Here is a 15130-nt window from a genome sequence, read left to right on the forward strand (position 1 = left end):
GTTCTTGGCTTCAGAGGTTTCTGTATGGTTCCCTCACAGCATACTTCTTCACATCTAATTGGTATGATAATCACTGCCACTGGAGAGATGAGAAAACATGCAGAACCGGTTTAATGCTGCTGACCTTTAGGCAGCAAACAATAAAAGTTTTAAAGGTTACCTTTCCAATACAGACATCTAAAATATACCTTCAATACTGAGCTACATTTTGATAACTTACTATAAACTACTTTTAGCCAGGTTCCTAGCTTTCTCTTATCGCAGTTGGGAAAGTAAACTATTCTTCATTATCAGGTCTGTAAGAAAATGCCTCTGTGATACAAAATCACCCCCATTTTTTTAACTGATGCTGTTGGCTTTTTGACTATGTACACTGATGCCCTGCTAACCAAGCCAAGTGCATGTGTTCAGACCCCTAAACCATGTTGACTTGGTTAAAAATCCTAATTGGCACATTTACCATTACTTAGAAGTACTTTATATGTGATAGTCAGAGTATCCTTGACCTGTAAGTTAAATGTTACTAGTGGACTGCAGCACCCTTTGTGCCACCATCAAAGTGACAATGCAAAGCATATATTCAGTCTTGCCCCCAGCAGCCTGAGTGGGCAGTTTTAAAACTACAGATTTCACCTTGCAAAATGCCTTTAAGTTAGGCCCTTAATGTCCAAAGAGCAGGGAGCATGGTATTTAAAAAGTAGAACATGTGTACTTACGCTTTTCAAGACCTGGTAGTAGTTTTTCACTGTGCCAAGGCCAAAGAAAAGCACTAGGTTACATTATAACACCTAATATTGCATAACTTCAGTTTGGGAGTAGCTAGAACAATGGTTCAAGTATACTCACATTCATAGTAAAATCCAATTTGATAGTCAAGTCCGATTTTAAATTACTATTGTGAAAATGCCTCTTTTAGAAAGTTGGCATTTTCCTGCCTAGGACAAATGTGCCTTTCCGCCAATGTTCAGTGTCCTCTGACTGTTAATGATGCTCCTGTGGTGGGATACGTATTGCTCCCAGAGACTGGATGAAAGACTTGGATGTGGGGAGATTTTATACCCCTTGAGAGGATGTCAATCTGGGGTATCATGAGTAACTTAACTAAACTTTAAAACCTGCCAACTCTGGCACAAGGGGATGTAGCTTACACCTAGGCCTGCCCCTTCTTTGTCCTGATAGTCAAGTGTGTACCAATCCCAGTGGGATAGGGGTTGCCCCCAGAACTGGTTTAGAGTAACCAAAAGGAGTAACCAAATGGATGGGTTTGCCCTTTATACTAGTCAAAACGCTGGGTGGGATTAGGGAGCTCTGCAAAAGGGAAGAGCAATTCTGCCTTGTTGGTTTAGGACAGAGAGGCCACTGTGGAATACTTTATCGTAAAAACACACAGGAAGTGCTGCAAATGTGGGAAGTGCTGCAAATGTGGGAAGCGGCACCCTTGAGAACTTTTCCCCTATTGGTAGACCTGAGCTTCCTCCATCCACAGGCTGGCCCTGGCATAAAAGTGGCATCCCTAGTACCCACTACAGAACACCTCTGGACCTGAGGAAGACAGAGGAAGGACTGTTTTTGCTGTTGAGCCTGTGGAGAGGAACTCTAAGGGCTGGACCCGGCATGACTTGACCTAGAGTAGAAGAGTGGTCTCCAAAGACTAGTTGGCTAGCCTCCTGTACAGCTCCAAGAAACAGAAAAGCAGCAAAAACCCAAATCTCTATTGATCCCAACTGACCAGTTCCAACTGGATTTGCCCTTTACTCTGTTTGTGGCTTCTGGGAGATTGAGTTCAAACCCCAAGTGGTGCCCAAAAGGTCCTGGACCCTTGGCTGGTGACGGCATGTATTCATTCCCCCTTTAAAATTGCAAGACTGGACAATTAGTAACAGCTGTGGTGCAGCCACCAACGTTGATTTGCTAGTTTGCCCTGCTGAAAGGATCCTGACTTCCCAACAAGTTTCTAAGTCCTAACGTAGGGGACTAAGTAGGTACCAACGGGGAGCATCACCTCGATGATGACAACACTTTCTGGGGTGTGGCTTGGAGTTTACCCCCCGTCCAATATTGGTGAGCCCCTATTTGGATCCAACCTGCACACAGACACCCTAACATTCTGGTTGACAAAGTCTTTCCTCCAGAAAAACGACTGAGTCAAAAGGTAAATTTTGCACTAGGGTGAACCTGGTCCTTGTACCCTACCCAAATTCCATTATGGTTGGTCTTAACTTTTTACTTTGACCCAATGTTATGCTTTTTAGTGCTAGGAACATAAAAAACTTTGAAACATATCACTGGTTCCCTCCATGATATTTCTATCATTTTAGTGTCTATTTGATCATTTAACAGAACCATATGTTTATAAATCAAAGTGGGATTTCATTGTGAGATGTCTTCTACTTTTTACTGTTTTAGCACTAGGAAATGCTTTACACATTTCTCCTAATCAAGCATTTCTTCTCTGTGCTACAATTACCAAAGGTTGAGCTCAGGTTTAAATTATAGAGACCCAACTGGACATTTCTACTTGAAGATGATTACCATCCCCTCAAATAACAGTCCACTTTCTCACAAGGCCTCTCCACAGAAAATAGTTTTTTAAACATTTTTTGTGGCAAACAGCATCTGGTAGTTATTTACTGCAGTGACATGCTTTTCTTTAAAAGTTAGTATTTACCCATGTTAAACAATAAACACCGAGCCACGTGGTTGATTAAGCTGATAAAGGAAATATTCTTTCTACATAGAAGATAACTTTTCACTGAAACTTAAAGAAGTGTTTTAAACTGCACCCAGCTAGATCAAAACAATGTCAAAGAAGCTATGTGTTAGAAATTGTGTCTCTAGTTGGCAGAGGTTTGGACCCTGTTCAAGTAGGGACCCTCAATCTTGCCAGGATAAGGTATTCGCACAGCTAAGAAAAATCCTGCTTATCCTCCCACCTGCTCCTCCCTCCCTCTGCCCCTCATATGGGGCAAGATTGCGGCCGTGCTCTCGGCTGAGTGAGCTGGCGTTCTGCTCTTCCGAGCCACAGTGGACCCCTGAATGACCGCTCTGTCCGCTTTTTGAAACATTGCCTATAAACTTTTCTTCTACTTGGCAGTAAGAACGCTGATCCTGTTTATGGCACTAACTCTCTGTTTAAATATTATTAGACCTGCAATATTTCGGAAAGTTTTGTGGCTCTGGCAGGTTTCGTGCTGTTCCAGCTGCCGCTCACCTGGTTCGGCGTTCAGCCCTGGATCCTCCTGTTCTTCTGGCTTCTGTTCTGGCTTCTGTTCTTCTGGCTATCGCTCCACGCCACCAGCTATCGGGAAAAGGATGCCGCCAAAGGTTCTTTCTAAAGCGGCAGCTGCCGCTCTCAAATCCCGCAGCGTAGCCCGCGGTCAGCAGGAGGCGGATTCGAAGGGATCTGCGGCCGTGGCTCAGAAGACTCGCCCTGCAAGCACTGACAAGCCTGCACCTGTGACTCCTGCTGTAACTGCCGCCAAGGGACAGACATTACCGGCGATGTTCGATAGGCTTGGAGTGAAGGGGAAAGCTTCTACCACAGATGACGGTCCTTCTGTTACAGTGCAAGGGAAAAACTCAAGGCCGTCTGTAGACTCTGCTGGAAAGGGGGGGTAAGTTCTTCTATAACAGTACCTACTATTGCACTTTCTGACTCTGCAAGCTCCCCCCCCCTTCCGAACTCCTCGCACCAATTAATCATAGCGGCATGACAAAAGAAATACTTCTGACTCTAGGCCCAGTTTTAGACCCCTCTGCTCACCAGTCCTCTCCGGCTCAGTGCATGCTGGATAATGTAGTCCAGTCTATCAACAATCATATATCTACTTCTCTAGAGCTGCTTACAGAGTACTGTCATGACACTAGGGGGTCTGAGGTCAGCGAGTCTACTGAGAACTTTTATTCTGTCTCCGATCATTCTTTATCTGGGGAGGATGATGCTGATCGTCCGGAGCTTCAGTGGTCGGATTATGACAGTGGTTCTGCCGATTGGCGTGTTAGTCAGGTATCAAAAGATTTGAACATTGACACAGTCCACAAAGCTCCGGGTACCAAGGTAACATCCCAGCCTAATCAGCAAAACTTGAGGAAGGATTTATCTACAGAACAATCTGAATTAAATTTGCAGGATGTGTGTGGAGGTACTACTGTGACTATGTCAGATATCCCCGAAGAGGTCTCATTGGTAACGATCTACCAAACTATAATGATGCACAGAGAAGCAACTAGACAAGAAAACATGCGCACACAGGGGGCTTGCGGTAAAATGCAGAACTCTCTCCGACGGGTTATTAAAACATGTACTGAGACCACTACCAGGATTGCTGAAGCTGAAGAAATGATTTCTGCTCTTGAAGATGCTGCAGCTACTCAGAAAGAGTTAGTTACAGAGGTCAAAGAACAAGGTAAGGGTATCCTATGGAAGCTTTCAGATCTTGAAAATCGGGCGAGAAGGAATAATCTTTGTGTCTTGTGGATAGAGGAAAACAAAGAGGGTGATGACGTCCGGCAGTTTATAGTGGAGCTCTTCTCTGAGGCTTTCCCAGAGATCCCCCAGTGGGATTGGAATCTCGAGATACAAAGAGCACATTGTTTTCCAATAAATAAGAAAAAAAAATCTTCTGCTACTGTGAATAATTCCTATCCTTGTGCTATCTTGGTCTGTTTTAATAATTTTCTTGGCCGTGAACGTATATTTGATCTCGCCAGACCTAACAAGAAACGATCTGCCAAGGAATGCCAATTCTTTGTCTGTCCGGACTTCTGTTCAGAGACGGTTACTCGCCTCTGGCATCTCCGGCAACAGATTCCTTTATTTCAGGCTAAGGTATTTTTGCTTTTTCCGGCAAAATTAAAAGTCATTTTTAAGGGTCAGACGAGGTTTTTCTTGTCGGCGATACCTGCTAAGGAATTTCTGGACTCAATATAGCCTGAGTTAGGCAATGTATTATTTTGATTGTTAAACATAGGACAGAAGTCATTCCTTTTTGTGTTCTATTGGTTTTCTTTCTTTGATGACCCGATTGGTATATATAAAACTTTGTATTTTCTTTTTTCTCTAGGATGTGCTAGGGTCATCTGATATTTGAAAAAAAGGGGAATACTGTAGTTTCAGTGAAGTGTGAGGAAACGCTTACTCAACCATCACAAGGACCAAGGTCCTGATGCCCAGTGTGGGGGGAGAGGGGTGTAGGTGTTCATTGGGTAGGGGGTATGTTCAGTTGGGCTGGGTGGGTCAATCAGGGTGGGTTGTGGGGTGGTGTGGTGGTGGTGGACGGAGACAACCAGATTTTTCATCAACAGTTTATTGTGTTTTTTTAATGCGTTTGATCTGACACCAACTTTCGTATCCTTCTCTAAAAAACAGTTTGATTGGAATCATCTGTGTTATAAAATGCTCAATAGCTGTTTAGGGCTGTTTGTCTTTGATCAAATTTCATGGCTGTTCCCAGATTGACATGTGCAACGTGGAATATCTGTGGTTTGAATGACCCTAAGAAACGCAGGATTTTTTATAAGATGTTAAAGGTGATGCAGGTGGATATAATCTGCCTGCAGGAAAGTCATATTCCTTGGGGCAACCGGGCTTGTCTTAGATTTTTAGGTTATGAATTAGTTGCCTGTACTCGACAAACTTCCACAATTAGGGGTGTTTCCATCATTCTAAAGACCAGGATAGAGCGTATTAAAAGAGTAAAGCAAGACAATAGCGGGAGATGGTTAATCGCAGAGTTATTGGTCAATGGTCGTCTGCTTTCTCTCTGTTCGATATATGCTTCTAATCTAGACGACTCACAGGTTCTGAGGAATCTAAATTTAGAGTTAGCTATGTGGCCCCATCCTACTTTTTTTGTGGGGACTTCAATATTAATATTCCTAGTCATTTAGATATATTAAAGCACAATACATATGTTGGACGAAAGCCCCAAGTCTACAAGGCGCTTCGGATTCTTCTAACTGAACACGGCTTGTCAGATACATGGCATTATCACCATCCAAATCAAGAGGGCTATACTTTTTATTCAATACCCTATAATAAAATGGTTCGTATTGACTATGTTTTTACCTCTCTCCAAATTGTTGGGTCTGTTAAGAATGAAATTAACCCACGGACTATATCCGACCATAATCTCATTATCTTTAGCTGTCCCTGGGATCGCCCTGTTAATCAAATTAAACCATGGACATTTGATAGGAAACTCTTATCAGAAAAATTATATCAGGAACAACTCAGTCTCTGGATTTCAGAGTTCTTTGCAATTAATACTGGTACCGCCTCGGTTGGCATTGTCTGGGATACATTCAAAGCCGCACTGCGCGGTGAAACCAAAAGATTTGCCTCCTATCGCTGGAAGACTGAGCAGCAAACTGTTAAAACTAGACTTGCAGCTCTTCAACAAGCTGAATTGGATTTAAGTCTTAATATCCGTATGTGGAAGATCTAGCAGCTAGTCTGAAATTAGTTGATATAGCAAAATCCAATTTATTAGAGCCTTTTTATAAAGACATAGCAACCAAATATTTCCAATTTCGAACCTCAATGTATGAATTGGGTGAAAATTCAGGCAAGGTTTTAGCAAAACGTTTACAACAAAGGGCTGTAGCTAATCAGATCAAAAGGGTTAAAGATCGGTTCGGTATCGTTCAGGACACAACTAGCGGTGTTGTAAATACATTCATTGATTTTTATTCAAACTTATATACAGAAGATACGAATATAATTTTGCAACAACAAACTAGTTTAAATCAATTTTTTCAATCTATGGACACCCAAAAGGTTACAGATGATCAGAATCAAATCTTGGCTGAACCCATTAGTTGGGAGGAAGTTGTAATTGCTATGAAATCTCTTTCTAATGGTAAAGCCGCAGGGCCGGACCTTATCCATCTAGAATTTTATAAAACTTTTTCATACTTATTCAAGCAGCAAATGCTAGAAGTCTTTCGTCTTTCCCAGACTGGGTCAGTCCCTTATTCTTGGCGACAATCTACCATTGTTCTTTTCAGAAAGAAAGGCAAGGACAAATTAAATCCAGCATCTTATCGGCCAATAGCCTTAATTAATACAGATAGTAAAATCTATTCGAGGATACTTGCTTTCCATTTATCTCAAACAATTGTTCCCTTGGTATCTATCCGTCAGCATGGATTCATTCCCGGCCGGGATACGACGGACCACATCAGGCGTGTAGTAGCCCTGTTAGACTGGGCAAAAACCACAAACTCTGCCCTCGGGGTGATCCTGTTGGACGCCGAGAAGGAGTTCGACAGGGTCTCCAGGGGGTATCTATGGGGTGTTTTACATTGGAAGGGCTACACAACAGAGTTTATTCAAGCTTTACAAGCTCTGTATATGTCCCCAACTGCTAAAATCCGTATCTCAGGTAGTGAATTACATTATTTCCCCATTCCCAGGGGCACCAGACAAGGATGCCCCTGTTCTCCCCTTCTCTTTGCTTTATTCATTGATCCTTTTTTAGGTTTAATAGAAAATCTCCGAGTATCACCCCCGTTATTGTTCATGGATTTGAATATAAGGCATTGGCATATGCCGATGATATTATAGTCTTAACTGATAATGTCGCTCAATCCTTCCCTGCATTGGAGTTTCTGGCAGTTCAATTTGGTTAAATTTTGGGCTATAAATTAAATATTGCAAAGACGCAAATTCTACAATCTACGGCTATGCCCATTTCTCAAGTTTCTACAATTACGGAGGCAACATACCTCGGTATCCAAATTTTGCCTGATATAGATCAGATTCTAGATCTGAATTATTCCCCTACTATTGATTCTCTTCATAATAAATTAGAGCGGCTGGATCACTTACATCTTTCGTTATTTGGCCGATCTAATATTCTTAAAATGTTTGTCTTCCCTAAATTTTTATATCTTTTCAGATCTGTTCTATTACTAATCCCTCCTATAATTAAAAAAAAAGCAGAAAGGATATGCCAACGATTTCTATGGTCATATCGTAAACCAAGGAGGGCAGCTAAGTGGAATTGTCTTCCGCAGGATCGTGGGGGGTGGACAGTCCCAAATTTAATGTATAATCACAGGGCAGCTATGGTCCAACATTTTGCTGTTCCTCTATTAGGTGATGCTGCTGAGCTTCCGGTCCATCTCTCACCCTCAATATATTCAATATCATTGGGAGACTCTACAAAAGGTGTACTAACTCATATCCTTGAACCGAGTTATTTAAAAAAAACTAAATTTAAGTTATTGTGGGCATTATTCTAGATTTGGCAAAAAGTTTGTCGACATTTTCATATCTCTAAGCTTATCTATTATACCCCATTAAATGCCTCTAGATTACTTCCAATGATATTTCAAGAGGGGGTGGCAAATATTTGGATAGCTCTCGGTGTGAAGGAGATTGGTGACTTGGCTGATCTAGGGCAAATAGCTTCTTTTGGTTTATTAAAGGAGAAATTTAATCTGCAGTCCAATCACTTTTTTAAATACCAGCAATTGAGAAGTTTTTGGGATAATAAGCTCCCTCAAAATCCAACATTGTTCCAAAAAATTGCTATAGTTGAATCTATAAGAAAGAAACTAAAAATTGGCAGTTTATATCAGTCTTTTCTATCCCAACTTCCTGACGATTTAGATGATCAGAACAATAAGTGGGCGACTAAATTTGGAGTACCTTCTATTGATTTAAAATTTCCATTGGTATTAGCTAGGTCTGTCTTTGTCTCAGGTACTCTTCGCTCACAAAGTTATATGGCTATGTTCAATCTTTATTATACACCCGCAAAACTAGTTAGATGGGGGGTTGTTAGCGGGGGCAAAGGGTTGTTTTGTGCAAGATGTATATTTCCCTCTGCAGATTCTGTTCATATGTTCAACAAATGTGCAGAGTTATCTTTCTTCATCAACCAAATTGAAACCTTTCTCACACAGATTACTCAAACCTCAGTCAAAATTTCAGCCGAATTGATAATTACTGGCTACGAGTATTCAACGGCCCCGGAAAAAACAAGACATCTGAAAGCTTTTCTTTTTATTGCCATGGCTATGGTCAGACTTTGTGTTACGTCACTCTGGATAAATCCTGAACCCCCTACTTTTTGTCATTGGAAGGCCAGGATGTTTGCCTGGTATAAACTTGAGACTTCAGTTCAGGCTTTCAGAGGAAAGAAAAGACGTTTAACCGCCTCTAAGAATTGGGCACCATTTAAAAAATGGGTTGTAAATTAATTATGGTTATTTTTACTTTTTTTCTGTCAGGTTTCTATAACTTTTTTTAAAGTATGTATTATGTATGATCTATGTTTTGATGGTTTAACTTGTCTCCCACCACCACTGGATAAAAGGGAAAAAAATTCAATAAATAAAAAAAAAAAAAGGAAGTGCTGCAAATGTGGGAAGCGGTACCCTTGAGAACTTTTCTAGACCGGAGCTTCCTCCATCCACAGGCTGGCCCTGGGCATAAAAGTGGCATCCCTAGTACCCACTACAGAACACCTCTGGACCTGGGGAAGACAGACCCCAAGTGGTGCCCAAAAGGTCTTGGACCCTTGGCTGGTGACGGCATGTATTCATTCCCCCTTTAAAATTGCAAGACTGGACAATTAGTAACAGCTGTGCTGCAGCCACCAACGTTGAACTGCTAGTTTGCCTTGCTGAAAGGATCCTGACTTCCCAAAAAGTTTCTAAGTCCTAACGTAGGGTACTAATTAGGTACCAACGGGGAGCATCACCTCGATGATGACAACACTTTCCGGGGTGTGGCTTGGAGTTTACCCCCCGTCCAATATTGGTGAGCCCCTATTTGGATCCAACCTGCACCCAGACACCCTAACATTCTGGTTGACAAAGTCTTTTCTCCAGAAAAACGACTGAGTCAAAAGGTAAAGTTTGCACTAGGGTGAACCTGGTCCTTGTACCCTACCTAAATTCCATTATGGTTGGTCTTAACTTTTTACTTTGACCCAATGTTATGCTTTTTAGTGCTAGGAGCATAAAAAACTTTGAAACATATCACTGGTTCCCTCCATGATATTTCTATCATGTTAGTGTCTATTTGATCATTTAACAGAACCATATGTTTATAAATCAAAGTGGGATTTCATTGTGAGATGTCTTCTACTTTTTACTGTTTTAGCACTGGTAAATGCTTTACACATTTCTCCTAATTAAGCATTTCTTCTCTGTGCTACAATTACCAAAGGTTAAGCTCAGGTTTAAATTATTGAGACCCAACTGGGCTTAATAAGGAATAGTGCCATTGTTACTTGAAGATGATTTATTTATTTATTTATTTAGATTATTTTATAGCGCAGGAATTCAATCTCCGGAGAGATATCTCCGCGCTTTACCATCCCCTCAAATAACAGTCCACTTTCTCACAAGGCCTATCCACAGAAAATAGTTGTTTAACCATTTTTTGTGGCAAACAGCATCTGGTAGTTATTTACTGTAGTGACATGCTTTTCTTTAACAGTTAGTATTTACCCATGTTAAAAAATAAACACCTAGCCCCGTGGTTGATTAAGCTGATATAGGAAATATTCTTTCTACATAGAAGATTACTTTTCACTGAAACTTAAAGAAGTGTTTTAAACTGCACCCAGCTAGATCAAAACAATGTCAAAGAAGCCATGTGTTAGAAATTGTGTCTCAAGTTGACAGAGGTTTGAACCCTGTTCAAGTAGGGACCCTCAATCTTGCCAGGATAAGGTATTCACACAGCTAAGAAAAATCCTGCTTATCCTCCCACCTCCCAGCTGCTCCTCCCTCCCTCTGCCCCTCATATGGAGGCCACAAAGCAGTGGTAGAGAGCGACCTTTGACCATGTCACCAGGCAGGTCGCTCCCCCCAACCGCCACCCAGCCCCCTGTGTGATTGGACCCGCTGCCTGCTGCCTACACCCGTGACATCCGCGTGCATCCCGGCTGTGTGCGGTGGTGCCTGTCACCTCCGTTTTTGCCTCCTTGACTGTATTTTTATTCCCTCTTTATTTCTGTTCCCCTGTGCTCTCACCCTTCCTTGTGCCCCCTTTCTCTTCTGTTACCCCCCCCCCCCTCCGTGACCCTTGCCGCTTCTCCCGCCGTCTTTTCCCACCACTTTTCTTCTGCCGCTGAGCCACTGCGGCCCGCCCCCTTTACTCCCATTGGCCGCCCCACTCCCACCTCCCAGCTGCTCCTCCCTCCCTCTAGCCCTCATATGGAGACCGGCGCAGCAGGCGCGCCACTAGCACGCCGAAGCCGCACCTAAGTCAAGCCCATCTGCGCCCTTCCGCGCCCAGACCCGGAACCCCTGGACTCCGCACCCCCCACAACGCCAGACTGCACTACGACACAAGCACCCTCCATGCACTCAACACAGAACAAGACCACCCCTGCTACCGGGCCACCCTGAAGCACACACAAGGGGCCTTCACCTGCCGGAACAGCAGATTCACCAGCATCCAACCTTCCAAACCACCAGCCAGAGTACCCAACCACCTCCATTGCATCCTCTTCAACACCCGCTCCGCTCGCAAGCACGCCATCGAACTCAGGGACCTCCTAGACTCCACCGCCGACGACGTTGCCTTCCTGACGGAGACCTGGCTGAACGCCACCTCAGCACCAGACATCGCGATAGCCATCCCACCGGGCTACAAGATCTCCCGCAGAGACCGCACCAACGGAGTGGGAGGAGGAATCGCCATCATCCACAAAGACTCCATCAAAATCTCAATGAACACCGACGACGACCCTCACCACAGCCGAGCACATGCACTTCCAGATCCATACCGACCCCAACACCAACCTCAGAGGAAAACTCATCTACAGACCTCCCGGACCACGCCCACAGTTCAGCGACACCATCGCAGACCTCATCAGCACCCATGCCCTCGCTTCTATGGACTACATTCTCCTCGGGGACCTGAACGTCCACCTCGAGAACAACAACGACGCCAACACCACCGCCCTGATCGACAACCTCGCCAACCTTGGACTCAAACAGCTAGAAACGACACCTACTCACGCTGCTGGACACACGCTCGATCCCATCTTCTCCGCAAGCCCCCACGTCTCCTTCAACCACACCACCGAACCCCACTGGACTGACCACAGATGCGTCCACTTCACCTTCAGGAAACCCACCACTCACCACCGCACCCAACAGCTACCGCGCTGCTGCTGGGGCAAGGTCACCAAGGACCAACTGACCACCGCCCTCGCCCTGAGACCACCCACCAATCCCATTGACCCAGACACCGCCACGACCAACCTCAGACAGTGGATCAACAACTGCGCCAACACCCTCGCCCCTCTCAAGACCCCCACAACCAACCACACCAACAAGAAAGCAGCCTGGTTCACCGAGGAACTCCGGATCTCCAAGCACACCGGTCGGAAGATGGAGAAGAAATTGCTCCATGACAGAACACCAGACAACCTCACTGCCCTCAAGAGCGTCACCCGCAGACACCACCAACTCATCAGGACTGCCAAGAAGACCGCCTTCAAGGACCGCCTAGACAACAATGCACACAACACCAAAGAGCTCTTCAGCATCGTGAAAGAACTCTCCAACCCCAGCTCCAACACCAACGACATCCTGCCATCACAAGACCTGTGCGACTCCCTGGCCACCTTCTTCCACTGCAAGATCACCGACATCCACGACAGCTTCAACTCTGACCCATCACCGAGTCCACCACCTTTGCGACTTCCACCCGCACCAGTCGCCTGACCGTCTGGTCCAGGGTCAGCAACGAAGACACCATCAAAACCATAAACTCCGTCCACTCCGGATCCCCATCGGACCATTGCCCTCACCACGTCTTCAACAAAGCCAGCACAGCCATCACGCCCCACCTCCGGAAAATAATCAACAGCTCTTTCAAGGCAGCAACCTTCCCAGAAAGCTGGAAGCACGCCGAGATCAACGCCCTTCTAAAGAAGCCCAAGGCAGACCCCAAGAATCTCAAGAACTTCCGGCCCATCTCCCTGCTCCCATTCCCGGCAAAAGTGATTGAGAAGATCGTAAACAAACAGCTGAGACGCTACCTCGCAGAAAACAACATCCTGGACCCTTCTCAATCCGGTTTTCGCAGCAACCACAGCACCAAGACCGCCCACATCACCGCCACTGACGACATCAGGACCCTGATGGACAAAGGAGAAACAGCCGCCCTCATCCTCCTGGACCTATCAGCAGCCTTGGACACGGTCTGCCACCGGACCCTATAAGCACGCCTCCACGACGCCGGTATCCAAGAGATACAAAAGGGGATGATGGACAGAGCGTTTGAGCAAATCAAACACTGTCCCCCAGTCAACTAATCTGGGTTTAATCCATCACTATTCTTTAGCTCAGTCAGCCACCCCAGTTCAGATATGGCCATCTGCAAATCAGTCTGACCCTGTGCCTCATGGGAACAGTCCAGCCCGAACTGCCAAGCCATGTCTTCCCTGGACCGGAAACAAGCATCCTGGGACCGGGTTCGGATTCATAATCCTCATCAGCCAGGCTATCTTGAATCCAGTGGCCAAGTGAGCAAGGGACTCACGTCTGAGCATACCCTGCCAACTTAGGGCGAACAAAGAGATACAAAAGGGGATGATGGACGGAACGTTTGAGCAAATCAAACACTTGACCCCAGTAAACTGATCTGGGTTTCATCCATCACCATTCTTTAGCTCACTCAGCCACCCCAGTTCAGACATGGCCATATGCAAATCCATCTGACCCTGTGCTTATGGGAACAATCCAGCCCGAACTGCCAAGCCATGTCTTCCCTGGACCGGAAACAAGAATCCTGAGACCTGTTTCAGATTCATAATCCTCATCAGCCAGGCTATCTTGAATCCAGTGGCCAAGTGAGCAAGGGACTCACGTCTGAGCATACCCTGCCAACTTAGGGCGTACAAAACGATACAAAAGGGGATGATGGACGGAGCGTTTGAGCAAATCGAACACTCACCCCCAGTCAACTGATCTGGGTTTAATCCATCACCATTCTTTAGCCCACCTTGCCACCCCAGTTCAGACATGGCCATATGCAAATCAGTCTGACCCTGTGCCTCATGGGAATAGTCCAGCCCGAACTGCCAAGCCATGTCTTCCCTGGACCGGAAACAAGCATCCTGGGACCGGTTTCGGATTCATAATCCACATCAGCCAGGCTATCTTGAATCCAGTTGCCAAGTGAGCAAGGGACTCACGTCTGAGCATACCCTGCTAACTTAGGGCGAACAAAGCGATACAAAAGGGGATGATGGACTGAGCGTTTGAGCAAATCAAACACTCACCCCCAGTCAACTGATCTGGGTTTAATCCATCACCATTCTTTAGCCCACTCAGCCACCCTAGTTCAGACATGGCCATATGCAAATCAGTCTGGTACTGTGCCTCATGGGAACAGTCCAGCCCGAACTGCCAAGCCATGTTTTTCCTGGACCGGAAACAAGCATCCTGGGAAAGGTTTCGGATTCATAATCCTCATCAGCCAGGCTATCTTGAATCCAGTGGCCAAGTGAGCAAGGGACTCACGTCTGAGCATACCCTGCCAACTTAGGATGAACAAAGCGCTACAAAAGGGGATGATGGACGGAGCGTTTGAGAAAATCAAACACTCACCCCCAGTCAACTGATCTGGGTTTAATCCATCACCATTCTTTAGCTCACTCAGCCACCCCAGTTCAGACATGGCCATATGCAAATCAGTCTGACCCTGTGCCTCATGGGGACAGTCCAGCCCGAACTGCCAAGCCATGTCTTCCCTGGACCGGAAACAAGCATCCTGGGACCGGTTTCGGAGTCATAGTCCTCATCAGCCAGGCTATCTTGAATCCAGTGACCGAGTGAGCAAGAGACTCACGTCTGATCATACCCTGCCAACTTAGGGCGAACAAAGCGATACAAAAGTGGATGATGGACGGAGCGTTTGAGCAAATCAAACACTCAACCCATTCAACTGATCTGGGTTTAATCTATCACCATTCTTTAGCCCACTCAGCCACCCCAGTTCAGACATGGCCATATGCAAATCAGTCTGACCCTGTGCCTCATGGGAACAGTCCAGCCTGAACTGCTAAGCCATGTCTTCCCTGGACAAGAAACAAGCATCCTGGGACCAGTTTTGGATTCATAATCCACATCAGTCAGGTTATTTTGAATC

This window comes from Lissotriton vulgaris, chromosome 5 (assembly GCF_964263255.1).
Source record: "Lissotriton vulgaris chromosome 5, aLisVul1.2, whole genome shotgun sequence".
Classification (NCBI taxonomy): Eukaryota; Metazoa; Chordata; class Amphibia; order Caudata; family Salamandridae; genus Lissotriton; species Lissotriton vulgaris.